Source organism: Nerophis ophidion, linkage group LG12 (assembly GCF_033978795.1).
Source record: "Nerophis ophidion isolate RoL-2023_Sa linkage group LG12, RoL_Noph_v1.0, whole genome shotgun sequence".
Taxonomy (NCBI): domain Eukaryota; kingdom Metazoa; phylum Chordata; class Actinopteri; order Syngnathiformes; family Syngnathidae; genus Nerophis; species Nerophis ophidion.
Window position 1 is genome coordinate 63539808 of NC_084622.1, and position 10753 is coordinate 63550560.

The following is a 10753-nucleotide window of genomic DNA, read 5'->3' on the forward strand; positions in this document are numbered from 1 at the left end:
AAGGTGCGAATCTGGTAACAAATGAAGGAAGAATTAATTCCCAAGAAAAACAGCAGGGGGTCCATCGTCTGGCTTTGGTTTGGCTTCAAGTGGGAATGTCGAACACACAACCGTAATTTGTCAAGTGTGGGGCAAAAGCGTTGCTACAAAGAGTAGCATTACTGCAAATATGTAGCATCATTTGAAAAGTCACCTTCTAGGGAATGAAGAGTGCTTACTCCGCATGGCAACATCTCCGTTTGGTGCCACACCAACAAAATGCCGAGGCAACCATTTCCACATCAACACTGTATGAAAAAAATAGTCAACAACATAAGGACATAATGTCCGCAGTAACCTACCACATAGCAATTTGATTTCCTATTATAAAGCTAATTTTTATTTGACAGTTATTGAAATATTTTGTGGGACATCATGCACAAAGAGGTTGATTGGCAACGCTAAATTGGCCCTAGGGTGTGAATGTGAGTGTGAATGTTGTCTGTGTTGGCCCTGTGATGAGGTGACGACTTGTCAAGGGTGTACCCCGCCTTCCGTCATATTGTAGCTGAGATAGGCACCAGCGCCCCCCGCGACCCCAAAGGGAATAAGCGGTAGAAAATGGATGGATGGATCATGCAAAAAAGTGCACTTTGTTTTAAACTACTGTTTTTTTGTTTTGTTTTTTTACAATTTTTAAACTGTTGTAGCGGCGTTCTGTACAAAAAGTGCACTTTAATTTAGTGTTGTTTTGATATGTCATCTTAGTGAAATCATGCACAAAAGTGCACTTACAGCTTGTTTTAAAATGTCTCTGACAATCTTGCACTTTTTGTTTTGGAAAAAACATGAATGTTTGTGCCACTGCTTAATAACTTTAATAAATACAGTTTTGGTCAATTGACTTAATTGCGATTTCCTTCTCTGCATGAAAGTTTAAAATGAGTTTATATTAATACAGTATGAAGAAGAATGTTTTAATGTAGACACATAGAATCATCATACTGCTGTGATTATATGCATCAAGTGTTCATTCAAGGCTAAGGCAAAATATTGAGATATATATTGTGTATCGCGATATGGCCTAAAAAATATCAAGATATTATAAAAAGGCCATCTCGTCCAGCCCTAGTTGAAAGTGTTTCCCATAATTCTTCTTCTTTGTATTTTGTAAGCACTATTAATTTGAACAATCTCTTAAACTGGACCATATCAGTACATTGTTGAACTTCTTTACTTAATCCGTAGCATAATTGTACCACATATTGATATGCACAGGGGTTAGTGCATGTGCCTCACAATACCAAAGTCCTGAGTAGTGCTGAGTTCAATCCCGGCTTCGGGATCTTTCTGTGTGGAGTTTGCATGTTCTCCCTGTGACTGCGTGGGTTCCCTCCGGGTACTCCGGCTTCCTCCCACTTCCAAAGACATGCACCTGGGGATAGGTTGATTGGCAACACTAAATTGGCCCTAGTGTGTGAATGTTGTCTGTCTATCTGTGTTGGTCCTGCGATTAGGTGGCGACTTGTCCAAGGGTGTACCCCGCCTTACGCCCGAATGGTGTTGAGATAACCTCCAGCACCCCCGCCACCCCAAAAGGGACAAGCGGTAGAAAATGGATGGATGAATATGCCAATGGTTCTAAGTGTTGTACATGCAAACAAATGTTTTAAATGAGATTTTCCTCTAAGGTTGTATTTGTGTGAATGTTGTCTGTCGTCTATCTGTGTTGGCCCTGTGATGAGGTGGCGACTTGTGCGAGGGTGTACCCCGCCTTCCGCCCGAATGGTGCTGAGATAGGCTCCAACCTGCTGGTTGACATTTGGTAGGGATCCATGTTCTCTTGACCGCGCTGTGATCCATAGGAAAGTTTCACCTCCAGGAATTTTAAACAAGGAATCCCCGTGTGTTTGTGTGGCTAAAGGCTAAAGCTTCCCAACTCCATCTTTCTACTGTGACTTCTCCAATATTAATTGAACAAATTGCAAAAGATTCAGCAACACAGATGTCCAAAAAATTGTATATTTATGCCGTTAAAGCAGACAACATTTAGCTATGTGTGTGTGCAGTAGAGATGCGCGGATAGGCAATTATATAATCCGTAACTGCATCTCCAAAGTCGTCATCCACCCGCCGCCCACCCGAACCAACATTTTATCAGAACCGCAACCGGCCGCCACCCGCCCGTTGTAATACATCAGAGGTCGGCCACCTTTACCATTCAAAGAGCTATTTAAACTCGTTTCACAGAGTAAAGAACGCAATGGGAGCCGCTAACGTTCTCGCTAATATCCAATGGTGTTCATCCTGATGACAAGAACATGGGCGTGCTGTGAAGCCATTGCCTTTGACACCTTCAACAACATGTAAAAAACGATTGTTAATCCAGCAACATGTTGCATGTGGCTTCCGTAATACAAGATTGAAAGGCATATTGGGTGACACACCGTACACTGATGGTTGTGATATAAACAATTTTAACACTCTTACTAATATGCGCCATGCTGTGAACCCACACCAAACAACAATGACAAACACATTTCGGGACAACATCCTTACAGTAACACAACATAAACGCAACACAACAAATACCCAGAATCCTTTGCATCCGTGAGACTTCCTGAATTTATTTTACACCCCCGCGCTCCCAACCCCACCCACCTTACCGACGCAGTCAGGATTTGTCATGGATGCAAAGGATTCTGGGTATTTGTTGTGTTGCGTTTATGTGAGGATGTTCTCCCGAAATGTGTTTGTCATTCTTGTTTGGTGTGGCTTCACAGTGTGGCGCATATTACTAAGAGTGTTAAAATTGTTTATATCACAACCATTGGTGTACTCTGTGTCACCCAGTATGCCTTGCAGTCGTGTGCGTGGGTCTGCGGATGCCACACACAACATGTTGCTGGACTGACAAGCAGATCGCACATGCCGTAGAAGGTGACAAATCCAATGGCTTCATAGCACGCCCTAATACTTATTAACTGGGTGACTGCCGGCAGTCATTCTAGAGAATGTTTGCGTCTCCTATTGTCTTCTTCGCTTTATGACACTGGTCCTAAATGGCTCTTTGAATGGTAAAGGATACCGATCCCTGAACCATGTATATCAAATATTTCCGAATGGTTCAACCGCCACCCGCCCGAATTTATTTAAAATGTAATTTTTCGTCACGTCACCCGCCCGACCCGCGGTTTATCCGCAGACGAGACCGCAAACCGCACATCTCTAATGTGCAGCGCTCATACTTGCTAAAAAACCCGTGACGTCTTGCGTACACGTCATCATTACACGACGTTTCGAAGACGAAACTCCCGGGAAATTCAAAATTGTAATTTAGTAAACTAAACCGGCCGTATTGGCATGTGTTGCAATGTTAATATTTCATCATTGATATATAAACTATCAGACTGCATGGTGGGTAGTAGTGGCTTTCAGTAGGCCTTTAAATTTGCAGAATGTGGTTGCGCATTTTGCAAATTGCGCGCCCATTGGTATTGTGCTTACAACAGTGACAGTACACCTACTTTGAGACAAGAGCTATATTGATACATGCTTGTTTATGGTTGTAAGTCACATCCAACAATTGCGACAAAGACTTTTAAGTGTCAACTGAGTTTATCATTTCCGCTGGTGGTGTGCTTCCAGATTTTTTCAATTCAATTTGATTGATTGATACGTTTATTAGTAGATTGCACAGTACAGTACATATTCCGTACAATTGACTACTAAATGGTAACACACAAATAAGTTTTAAAACTTGTTTCAGTCGGGGTTAATCAATTCATTGTAAAAAATGTTCCTCGGCTCAAAAAAAAGGTTGAAAAAAACTGATGTCATGTGTGGTGAAACGTCAACTTAGCAGCAAAGTGAAACAAGTTTATCGCAGTTTTTCTTTGCATGACTTTAGGGAAGTAGAGAAGATCCACACCTACTTTGAGACAAGAGCTATATTGATGCATGCTTGTTTATGTTTGAAAGTCCATCCATCCATCCATTTTCTACCGCTTATTCCTCTTTGGGGTCGCGGGGGGCGCTGGCGCCTATCTCAGCTACAATCGGGCAGAAGGCGGGGTACACCCTGGACAAGTCGCCACCTCATCGCAGGACCAACACAGATAGACAGACAACATTCACACAATAGGGACAATTTAGTGTTGCCAATCAACCTATCCAACAATTGCGACAAAGACTTTTAAGTGTCAACTGAATTTATAATTTCCGCTGGTGGTGTGCTTCCAGATTTTTTCAATGCAATTTGATTGATTGATACTTTTATTAGTAGATTGCACAGTACAGTACATATTCCGTACAATTGACCACTAAATGGTAACACACAAATAAGTTTTAAAACTTGTTTAAGTCGGGGTTAATCAATTCATTGTAAAAAATGTTCCTTGGCTCAAAAAAAAAGGTTGAAAAACATGTGTGGTGAAACGTCAACTTAGCAGCAAAGTGAAACAAGTTTATCGCAGTTTTTCTTTGCATGACTTTAGGGAAGTAGAGAAGATCCACACCTACTTTGAGACAAGAGCTATATTGATGCATGCTTGTTTATGTTTGAAAGTCCATCCATCCATCCATTTTCTACCGCTTATTCCCCTTTGGGGTCGCGGGGGGCGCTGGCGCCTATCTCAGCTACAATCGGGCAGAAGGCGGGGTACACCCTGGACAAGTCGCCACCTCATCGCAGGGCCAACACAGATAGACAGACAACATTCACACACTAGGGCCAATTTAGTGTTGCCAATCAACCTATCCAACAATTGCGACAAAGACTTTTAAGTGTCAACTGAATTTATAATTTCCGCTGGTGGTGTGCTTCCAGATTTTTTCAATGCAATTTGATTGATTGATACTTTTATTAGTAGATTGCACAGTACAGTACATATTCCGTACAATTGACCACTAAATGGTAACACACGAATAAGTTTTAAAACGTGTTTAAGTCGGGGTTAATCAATTCATGGTAAAAAAAAATGTGCCTTGGCTAAAAAAAAAGGTTGAAAAGCATGTGTGGTGAAACGTCAACTTAGCAGCAAAGTGAAACAAGTTTATCGTAGTTTTTCTTTGCATGACTTTAGGGAAGTAGAGAAGATCCACACCTACTTTGAGACAAGAGCTATATTGATGCATGCTTGTTTATGTTTGAAAGTCCATCCATCCATCCATTTTCTACCGCTTATTCCCCTTTGGGGTCGCGGGGGGCGCTGGCGCCTATCTCAGCTACAATCGGGCAGAAGGCGGGGTACACCCTGGACAAGTCGCCACCTCATCGCAGGGCCAACACAGATAGACAGACAACATTCACACTCACATTCACACACTAGGGCCAATTTAGTGTTGCCAATCAACCTATCCAACAATTGCGACAAATACTTTTAAGTGTCAACTGAGTTTATGATTTCTGCTGGTGGTGTGCTTCCAGATTTTTTCAATGCAATTTGATTGATTGATACTTTTATTAGTAGATTGCACAGTACAGTACATATTCCGTACAATTGACCACTAAATGGTAACACACGAATAAGTTTTAAAACTTGTTTAAGTCGGGGTTAATCAATTCATGGTAAAAAAAAATATGCCTTGGCTAAAAAAAAAAAAAAAGGTTGAAAAACATGTGTGGTGAAACGTCAACTTAGCAGCAAAGTGAAACAAGTTTATCGTAGTTTTTCTTTGCATGACTTTAGGGAAGTAGAGAAGATCCACACCTACTTTGAACTCAGCCTGGAGACCGACAGGCTGTCTCTCTCATGTAGAGCCGCTGCACCAAATAACCACCGAACTTCTGATAACGTAACCACAAAAAAATGTTTCTGGGCAGAGAGGAGTTTATTTCGTTCGAACTTTGACTTAGCATTAGCTAGCTAGCATCAACTAGCTCGCCGCGACGACCAGGTAAGTAAAGCTAGCTGCTATAGCTCGTAAGTTAGCAACGTTTAGCAACTTTTCCCGCACTTATCACTTCTCTATTAATAGTTTAATGGCGAGCTCCCTTTTGTTTCTGCCCCCCTCAAGTGTGAGGAGCGTAGAGGCGATGGAGGCTTCACCCACCTTGTCCGGCGAGCAGAACGCAGCTTTGGTGGTGCTGAGCTTCCTGCAAGCGGACTGCGGCAACGATGAGTTCGGCCAAGCTGTCGTTTCTTTGGGCAAAGAGCTGACTGACACCTGGGCAGCACGCCGCGACGACGACGACGGAGCTCTGGAGATTGACGGACATCTGCAAAGCAGCAGCATCGCCGATTACATCGACGACATCGAGCCATTAGTTGAATTTAACTGGCCCGGTGAGTCCAACTGTGTTTGTTTTTTTTTATTCCATGTCCGTATTTATGACTGACTCGCCTGTGGATGTTGTACCGATATTTACGAAAATGGACTGTACTAAACATATAACATTTTGTTTGCTGCTCCATTTTGGGCTTTAATCGTACTTATTTAGGGTTTCCCCAAGTTTGACAAGATACCTGCAGCAATGGGGGCGTGGTCATTCAGACGTCGTCACATAATACCCTTTATTGATATCCATCCATCCATCCATCTTCTTCTTCCTTATCCGAGGTCGGGTCGCGGGGGTAGCAGCCTAAGCAGGGAAGCCCAGACTTCCCTCTCCCCAGCCAATTCGTCTAGCTCTTCCCGGTGAGATCATTATCCATGCGTTTGTTACGTCTCGCCTCGATTACTGTAACATATTATTTTCGGGTCTCCCCATGTCTAGCATTAAAAGATTACAGTTGGTACAAAATGCGGCTGCTAGACTTTTGACAAGAACAAGAAAGTTTGATCACATTACGCCTGTACTGTATATACCTTTATATACATATATACATACATATATACCTATACTGTATATACCTTTATATACATATATACATACATATATACCTATACTGTATATACCTTTATATACATATATACATACATATATACCTATACTGTATATACCTTTATATACATATATACATACATATATACCTATACTGTATATACCTTTATATACATATATACATACATATATACCTATACTGTATATACCTTTATATACATATATACATACATATATACCTATACTGTATATACCTTTATATACATATATACATACATATATACCTATACTGTATATACCTTTATATACATATATACATACATATATACCTATACTGTATATACCTTTATATACATATATACATACATATATACCTATACTGGCTCACCTGCACTGGCTTCCTGTGCACTTAAGATGTGACTTTAAGGTTTTACTACTTACGTATAAAATACCACACGGTCTAGCTCCATCCTATCTTGCCGATTGTATTGTACCATATGTCCCGGCAAGAAATCTGTGTTCAAAAGACTCCGGCTTATTAGTGATTCCTAGAGCCCCAAAAAAGTCTGCGGGCTATAGAGCGTTTTCCGTTCGGGCTCCAGTACTCTGGAATGCCCAGTTCGAGATGCTACCTTAGTAGAAGCATTTAAGTCTCACCTTAAAACTCATTTGTATACTCTAGCCTTTAAATAGACTCAATTTTTAGACCAGTTGATCTGCCGTTTCTTTTCTTTTTCTCCTATGTCCCACTCTCCCTTGTGGAGGGGGTCCGGTCCAATCCGGTGGCCATGTACTGCTCGCCCGTGTATCGGCTGGGGACATCTCTGCGCTGCTGATCCGCCTCCGCTTGGGATGTTTTCCTCCTGGCTCCGCTGTGAACGGGACTCTCGCTGCTGTGTTGGATCTGCTTTGGACTGGACTCTTGCGACTGTGTTGGATCCATTATGGATTGAACTTTCACAGTTTCATGTTAGACCCGCTCGACATCCATTGCTTTCCTCCTCTCCAAGGTTCTCATAGTCATCATTGTCACCGACGTCCCACTGGGTGTGAGTTTTCCTTGCCCTTATGTGGGCCTACCGAGGATGTCGTAGTGGTTTGTGCAGCCCTTTGAGACACTAGTGATTTAGGGCTATATAAGTAAACATTGATTGATTGATTGAGTATTCCCAACGTGTCCTGGGTCTTCCCCGTGGCCTCCTACCGGTTGGACGTGCCCTAAACACCTCCCTAGGGAGGCGTTCGGGTGGCATCCTGACTAGATGCCCGAACCACCTCATCTGGCTCCTCTCGATGTGGAGGAGCAGCGGCTTTACTTTGAGTTCCTCCCGGATGGCAGAGCTTCTCACCCTATCTCTAAGGGAGAGACCCGCCACACGGTGGAGGAAACTCATTTGGGCCGCTTGTACCCGTGATCTTATCCTTTCGGTCATGACCCAAAGCTCATGACCATAGGTGAGGATGGGAACGTAGATCGACCGGTAAATTGAGAGCTTTGCCTTCCGGCTCAGCTCCTTCTTCACCACAACGGATCGGTACAACGTCCGCATTACTGAAGACGCCGCACCGATCCGCCTGTCGATCTCACGATCCACTCTTCCCTCACTCGTGAACAAGACTCCGAGGTACTTGAACTCCTCCACTTGGGGCAGGGTCTCCTCCCCAACCCGGAGATGGCACTCCACCCTTTTCCGGGCGAGAACCATGGACTCGGACTTGGAGGTGCTGATTCTCATTCCGGTCGCTTCACACTCGGCTGCGAACCGATCCAGTGAGAGCTGAAGATCCCGGTCAGATGAAGCCATCAGGACCACATCATCTGCAAAAAGCAGAGACGTAATCCTGCGGCCACCAAACCGGAACCCCTCAACGCCTTGACTGCGCCTAGAAATTCTGTCCATAAAAGTTATGAACAGAATCGGTGACAAAGGACAGCCTTGGCGGAGTCCAACCCTCACTGGAAATGTGTCCGACTTACTTCCGGCAATGCGGACCAAGCTCTGGCACTGATCATACAGGAAGCGGACCGCCACAATAAGACAGTCCGATACCCCATACTCTCTGAGCACTCCCCACAGGACTTCCCGAGGGACACGGTCGAATGCCTTCTCCAAGTCCACAAAGCACATGTAGACTGGTTGGGCAAACTCCCATGCACCCTCAAGAACCCTGCCGAGAGTATAGAGAGAACAGTACATATTTCGTACAATTGACCACTAAATGGTAACACCCCAATAAGTTTTTCAACTTGTTTAAGTCGGGGTCAATTCATGGTTTCACTCTGACTCTTCTTATTGCTCATTTAACTTTTTCTTCTTTTCCTGGTTCCAAAATGGACTTTACTTGAACTTTTAGGGCATTTAATTTTCTAACTTATGGATTTAAATTTAAGAAAAATATGTTCAAAACTTTACAAAAACCCAGGCCATGATCATGTGGCTCCTGTAGTGATTGTGGCCCTCAACAACCAGATGTCACTGCATCATCACGAGGTATATGAACATTGTTATGCTGCTACTATGAAAAATATCTAATCAAATAAAAGCATTGAATGAAACTATTATTCTTTTTAGGTGCTCAGGACGAAGCAGCCCTGCAGGTCGCCGCCAGACTGAGACAAATCGGCGACCAATTTCAGCAGCATGTTGTGGACCAGGCTGCCCGAAACCTGCACAGGAACATCATGTCCACGCCGAGTGATGTAAGTCTGCTCTAAAGTCTCCACCAATTTTTTTTTATTAGACACAAATCTCACCGCACACCACCAAACATGTCTGTTGTGTGAACGACAAGGGCAAGATCGAGATCTGTTGCCAGGTGGGAAATGACAAGTTATTGTACCAGAGTTTACCAGGGTTGTACAATTAACCCATTTTTGCTGTCTATTTTTTTTTTTTTTGTCTTCTTGAGTCATAAAAATGTAATAGAAAAAAACAACGTGTACAGTAGGGGTCAGCAACCTTTTTGAAACCAAGAACTACTTCTTGGGTACTGATTAATGCAAAGGGCTACCAGTTTGATACACACTTAAATAATTGGCCAGAAATAGCCAATTTGCTCAATTTACCTTTAATAAATAAATCTATATATATATTTTGAAAAATGGGTATTTCTGTCTGTCATTCCGTCGTAGATTTTTGTTCCTTTTACGGAAGGTTTTTTGTAGAGAATAAATGATGAAAAAAACACTTAATTGAACGGTTTAAAAGAGGAGAAAACACGAAAAAAATAAATAAAATTTTGAAACAGCTTATTTTCAATTTCAACTCTTTAAAATTCAAAATTCAACCAAAAAAAATGAATAGAAGAACCAGCTAATTCAAATCTTTTTGAAAAAAAATAAAGAATTTTTGGAACATCATTAGTAATTTTTCCTGATTAAGATTAATTTTAAAATTTTGATGACATGTTTTAAATAGTTTAAAATCCAATCTGCACTTTGTTAGAATATATAACAAATTGGACCAAGCTATATTTCTAACAAAGACAAATCATTTCTTCTAGATTTTCCAGAACAAAAATGTTAAAAGAAATCCAAAAGACTTTGAAATAAGATTTAAATTAGATTCTACAGATTTGCCAGAATAATTTTTTTGAATATTATTTATAAATTTGAAGAAATATTTCACAAATATTCTTCGTCGAAAAAACAGAAACTTAAGTGAAGAATTAAATTAAGATTTATTTATTATTCTTTACGGTAAAAAAAAAATACTTGAACATTGATTTAAATTATCAGGAAAGAAGAGGAAGGACTTTAAAAGGTAAAAAGTATATGTGTTTAAAAATCCTTTTTAAGGTAGTATTTTTTCTCTAAAATTGTCCTTCTGAAAGTTAGAAAAAGCAAAGTAAAAAATAAATGAATTTATTTAAACAAGTGAAGACCAAGTCTTTAAAATATTTTCTTGGATTTCCAAATTCTATTTGAGTTTTGTCTCTCTTAGAATT